Source organism: Ixodes scapularis, unplaced genomic scaffold, assembly GCF_016920785.2.
Source record: "Ixodes scapularis isolate PalLabHiFi unplaced genomic scaffold, ASM1692078v2 PGA_scaffold6__148_contigs__length_123643588, whole genome shotgun sequence".
NCBI lineage: Eukaryota > Metazoa > Arthropoda > Arachnida > Ixodida > Ixodidae > Ixodes > Ixodes scapularis.
In genome coordinates this window covers 23,002,726-23,008,511 of record NW_024609881.1, presented here as the reverse complement: position 1 = coordinate 23,008,511, position 5,786 = coordinate 23,002,726, and the positions used below count along the sequence as shown (strand labels likewise).

General features: G+C 41.3%; 1 pseudogene; it reads right to left on the bottom strand.

The window, feature by feature from the left end:
* Positions 1-1,261: 1,261 nt before the first annotated feature.
* On the bottom strand, positions 1,262-2,368 carry LOC121838447 (annotated as a pseudogene).
* Positions 2,369-5,786: the final 3,418 nt, after the last annotated feature.

Here is a 5,786-nt window from a genome sequence, read left to right as displayed (position 1 = left end):
GAAATGGGAACTTTCTAAAGAGCTACTCTGCCCGTAGCAGATTTGCTTCAGCTAAGATACGCAATGGAAGAAAAAAAAGCTAACACTGTCAACCTTTATATCAGGAACAGTAAAAGAGAAGTCTGGTTACATATTTATCATCTGCAGATTTCATTCAAAATAAACAAACATAAAAACAAAAAAATAGATGCAATAAAGATTTCCTTCTAAATTCCCTACACAATACAAAAAAAACATACATTGAACAACGATTCAAAAGATCCTGTAACCAAAGCCAATCCACAGCTGAGTTAGTATTCTTTGAGACTTTGCTTCACTGATCCCCCTCATTCTATTAAAAATATAAGAATGTAAGCCATTAAAGAAACTACTCTCCTGCGTTACACAAAACAAAAAGCAAAAGGAATTTTCCAGCAAACAATGACACCTACGGTCAGAAAATTCTGATGCGGACAGCCAGGCAATACAGAAACAAATGCCAGGAACATGAACAAGACAATACTGGAAGCTATAAAACACAAGACAAAGTGATATCTAAAAACAGGTGTCATTTAAATACCTGACTGAGATGCGAATGTGAAAACACTTTGAGTAAGAGCATGTTAGTCCAGTTCCAAACTATCCACAGGTTTCGTCAGTGCAGTACCGAAGGGGCATTACACTGTATTCAAAATGGGAACAGTGCCAATACATTCGAAAAACCTGCTGGGCAGTGTGAAGGGCATTCAACTAGCAGTGTCCCAAATGGTAGCAAGAAATGTTGTGGTGCACAATAGTGTGGAGCAAGCTCAACTTAAAGGTCAACTGAAAGGCACTCTGCAAATGTGCATCTGGTTCTGGCAGATAAACTCATATTCTGAGCAAAGTTTTGGGGGCACAGTTTCAACTTGTATGGTTTTTAAACACAATGTGTTTGACAATGATTAATCAGATTGATACTATGAGAAAAGGCTTTGGGGCACTGCTTGCACCTAAATGGCTTTTCACCAGTGTGTTTGATTATAGCTTTGCAGGTGGGAATTTCGAGCAAAGGCTTAGGGGCACTGCTTGCACTTAGATGGCTTTTTGCCAGTGTGCAGGAGAGTATGGTGTTGCAGCTGGGAATTTTGAGCAAAGGTTTTAGGGCACTGCTTGCACTTAAATGGCTTTTCACCTATGTGGGTTAGAGTATGGAGTTGCAGTTGGTAATTCCTAGCAAAGGCTTTGGGGCACTGCTTGCATTTAAATGGCTTTTCACCAGTGTGTGTTTGATTAGGACTTCTCAGATATGAATTTCGAGCAAAGGCTTTGGAACAGTGTTGCACTTAAATGGCTTTTCACCAGTGTGCATTCGATTATGGCTTTCTAGATGGGAATTTTGAGCAAAGGCTTGGGAACACTGCTTGCACTTAAATGGCTTTTCACCAGTGTGCACTAGAGTATGGCGTTGTAGATGAGAATTTTGAGCAAAGGCTTGGGGGCATTGATTGCACTGAAATCGCTTTTCACCAGTGTGTGTTCGATTATGATTTCTTAGAGCAGTATCTTGAGAAAAGGCTCAGGGGCACTGCTTGCACTTAAAAGGCTTTTCACCAGTGTGCGTTCGATTATGGCTTTGAAGATGGGAATTTTGAGCAAAGGCTTGGGGGCACTGCTTGCATTTAAATGGCTTTTCACCTGTGTGCATTAGAGTATGGCGTTTAAGATGGGAATTTCGAGCAAAGGTTTTGGGGCACTGCTCACACTTGAACGGCTTTTCACCAGTGTGCATTCTATTATGGCTTTGCAGATGGGAATTTTGAGCAAAGGCTTGGGGATACTGCTTGCGCTTAAATGGCTTTTCACCAGTGTGCATTAGAATGGCGTTGTAGTTGAGAATTTCGAGCAAAGGCTTTAGGACACTGCTTGCACTTAAATGGCTTGACACCAGTGTGTGTTCGACTGTGACAGGTCAGAATAGAATTATGAGCAAACTCTTGAGGGCAAAGCTTGCACTTAAATGGCTTTTCACTGTTGTGCTTTTGAGTGTTGCCAAGCACACGGGTCTTAGAGCCACACCTGGAAGGATGCTGGCACTTGGATTGTTCACCATGGGCAGCCAAGTGGCTCACAATTCCATGCTGATCTCTGGTGACATAGGTGCAGGAACAGCATCTGAACCAGATGTCCTCAGTGACTCAATCTGTAGCTTGACTCCCCCAACAACGTTGCACTATCCCCTGGAAGAAAAGACCATATGTATTGACACACAAAGAAAGCCCAACCAAGATAGCAACTTAGTTTGGGAAAGAGTAGTCATTAATGCAGTTTTGCCACAGCTGTGCAGTTCAATATTTTGCTGCACTTTGAAATTTAATTCACGCAAGCAGTCATATGCAACTGGCACCATTTCCTAATTTTGAACAGTGGAAATCCTAGAAAAAAGTAATACATTTTATCTCAATTTCTAAATTACACTTTACATATCTTCTCACATTCGGAAAGTTTTTCTGTTTTCTAAAAATGAACTTTTTGTGACAAGAAAATGTTTGTGGTGCAGTACCTCTGGATTTAGAATCTGGATGTGAATACTTTTGGGGGCTGGATACTTCATTATTCAGAGTGGAACAAAAGCAATATTTCTGGAGACTGTTAGATATGACGTTTTTAATTGGCCATGACTGATTATGCAGGTCAGATCAAAAGGTCTTCCTTGAAGTTATTAGTAAAAGAACTTCAACATGTGATGCAGTCTTGTCTCGTTAATATAGACGTCTCGCTATAGACACAATTTTAGGGGACCAAACCTTCCCTATAAAACTGCCTTGTGAATATTAAAACCTGACGTTCAGACTATGGACAGCTAGTTTTGGCAACTAAATAAATACATCCAGGTTTGTCTCATTATTACAGACACAAGAGGGACCACTAATAAACAACAAGAAAGAGCTTACTTAAGACCTCGGGTTACAATGTTCACGGAAGTTTTCACAACTGTCTGCTGTAGGTTGTGCTTCCTTTGAAGGGCATAAAACTTTGACATCAAACAATGGTTCAATTTGTCGGGGCTTTCCAGCCAAATGTGGATCCTTTCCTTCTCTCCTTGCGTTATGATGTCCTTCAGGTTTGTAATCTATGGCCGCTTTTCTAGCTTGTCGGGTCTCGTCTATGCACATTTACAGGCAGTCACGTTTTGGAAGAAAATCAGTCCGGTAACTGTGGGCACACCTTGCTAAGGTGATAATTTCAGAGGGAGCACTTAACTAGCTCAGATCAGGACAGGATGAAGTCTTAAGAATAAACACATGCAGGGCTAAATTTGAAGATATAGATAACATGTGCACTATGTGTAATGAGGAGGGAAACAATTGGAACATGTGATTTATAACATGTAAGGACTAGTGCTGCCCTTCCCAAGCGTGACAGATGTACCGGGGGCCCTGAGTTTCGCTGGAGAGGATGGCAGTTTGAATTACAGTAGAGCAGATGCAATAGATAGGTCAGTGCTGGTGAAAATTATCTTGAGAAAACTGATTTAAGAACTAATTAGCACAGCTGGGGGATAGGAGAAAAATTGGGACTCCCTTTCTTGTGACTGTGGCCCAAAGTCTCAACTTTCTACTCCAGTTGGTTTGGTGTTGGAGCGACACCTACAGAAAATCGGCAACTCCCTCAACGAAGGAATGAGGTGGGGGGGGGGGGGGGTTCATGTTGGTTTTTTTACCCGATCCCTTAAAGGGATACTACAACGAAATTTCGGTGCTCATTTTTTTGGTCTATATGTGTTCAAAAGAGCAGTATCACATGGAACATACCAATATCTTGTTAAAAAAGTCTCAAAAAGGAATTTTAAAACGAATTAAACGATTAGCAAAGAGCACCTGGTGGATGTCGCTAACGCCTCGTTTGTAATGCCCGTCTCGGAACCTTGACAGCTAGTGACGGAGGTTGTCTCGTCTTCGGCCACGACGAGAGAAGGGGGGAAGGAGTAACTCCCCTCTTCCCGAGAATCCCTTTTGTGTGTCGCAGAAGTCGCTATTGTCCCCCTAGAAGATTATAGAAGATTAACCCGCTACTCAAAATTCGTACAAAAGCAGCCGCTTCGGTGGCTGGAACGACTAGGCCAACCTCTCTACGTCAGCCTCGCCGTAGCTTTGCTCGTCTTGAGACGACCTACGTCACGATTGCGTTGGATGTCACGTGCTCTAAACTGGGCCTTCTCCGAGCGCTTGCCAGAGTGGGCCGTTTATAACGAAAAATACAGCCACCAGGATCAAAATACAAACGTGCGATTGTCATTTACGGATATTGTGGATCATATTCAACCTATTTTTAAACACGACGGGAATATTTCAAATTTCGTTGAAGTATCCCTTTAAGAGTCATCCCAGCAATAACCTCCACGGCCTGATGATATTGAGAGAAATGCATTGGCTTAAAAGGGGCAGAATCACATTTTTTTGTCTTTACACTAAATGGCACAAGCCAACGCCCGTTATAAAGGGTACAGCCATCAATGTCCATCCTTCCATTCATCCACATTTTGACCAAACATATAAACATGGTATTTTTATATAAATAAGTAAAGGCAAAACATCATAGGCCTAAAAGGAGTACTTCCAAATGGACCACTTTGTGTATGTTTCGATGAGCAGGAATGAGCAGCATGTCTTGGAAGTTTTTCTTAATGGAGAATCAGAAAGGGTATGTTGAAACATTGATACATCATGGATCAATGAGTGTACCTAGATCAGGAGTCTCAAACACTTGGCCCGCCACTCGCTGGGACGCGACCCGCAGGCAACTCGCTGCAAGCCCCCGTTCCCATGTCTCGAGAGGTAGAAATGATAAACGCCATACTTCATGTTGTCAATTCGCTCCCGTTTGAAACATAGTTCAGGTGTTAAAGTTTTATTTTGCCTTAGTTTAATTACTGCTTTCCAGCTTTTTACCATATTAATCACCTATATGGCAATCCCTCTACTATTCTCACCATCAGAAAATATCACCATTAAAACACAAGTATATTCGAAGATTGCCGCTACTGAGGAAAGCAGAACCTGCCGTGAAAATATATATATATACGATTAAACCCGTTTATAACGAACAACAGGAAATGCTATGATCAGTTCGATATAGCAAGCAGTTCGATATAGCAAAAAAACATTTACAACGAACTTCCACGATGAGTTCGTTGTAAGGAGAGAGCCTCTTTCTTTCTCATCTCTTCCCTTCCACCTTGTAACAGCACGCTAAAAAGATTTTTTTTGTGCAGTTTATTTTTTCTTAGCTTATCTCTCCTCAATCGCTTCTCCACGTGGGCAAACGCTTCGAGGTGAAAATATTTTTATTTTTGCCTGTGTGCAGAGTGTATTTTTTAGCTTTCGCCCCCCACCCCCTTTTCTGAACCACTTCCCTTCGCTCAACTTTGTTTGCAACTTCAGCTTTTTAAATTTCCTTTCTTTCCTACTTCTTTTCTTGGGGAAGGCACAGGCTACAAGACGATTGTTTGTGTTTTTTTGGAAGCTTCCCGGGGGAAAGTTCGATATAGCCAATATGTTGTTCGTTACAAAACCTACTTTTTACATCCATTTATACTTAAATTTTCCGCGAGTTCAATTTCGAAAATAATTCGCTGTACGTGGGTTCGTTCTAAATGGGTTTCACTGTATATATATAAGACCTATTAAGTTCACCTAATTTCGAATTGAATTGCTCTATAAAAAATTCCAGCATGTTGGTGGGGCGGTGCCATTCTAACTTCTTATCACAACAGGTAAGGGCCGAAAGTAGTCCTATAAAGAAATTAAATTTAAAGATGTCACTGG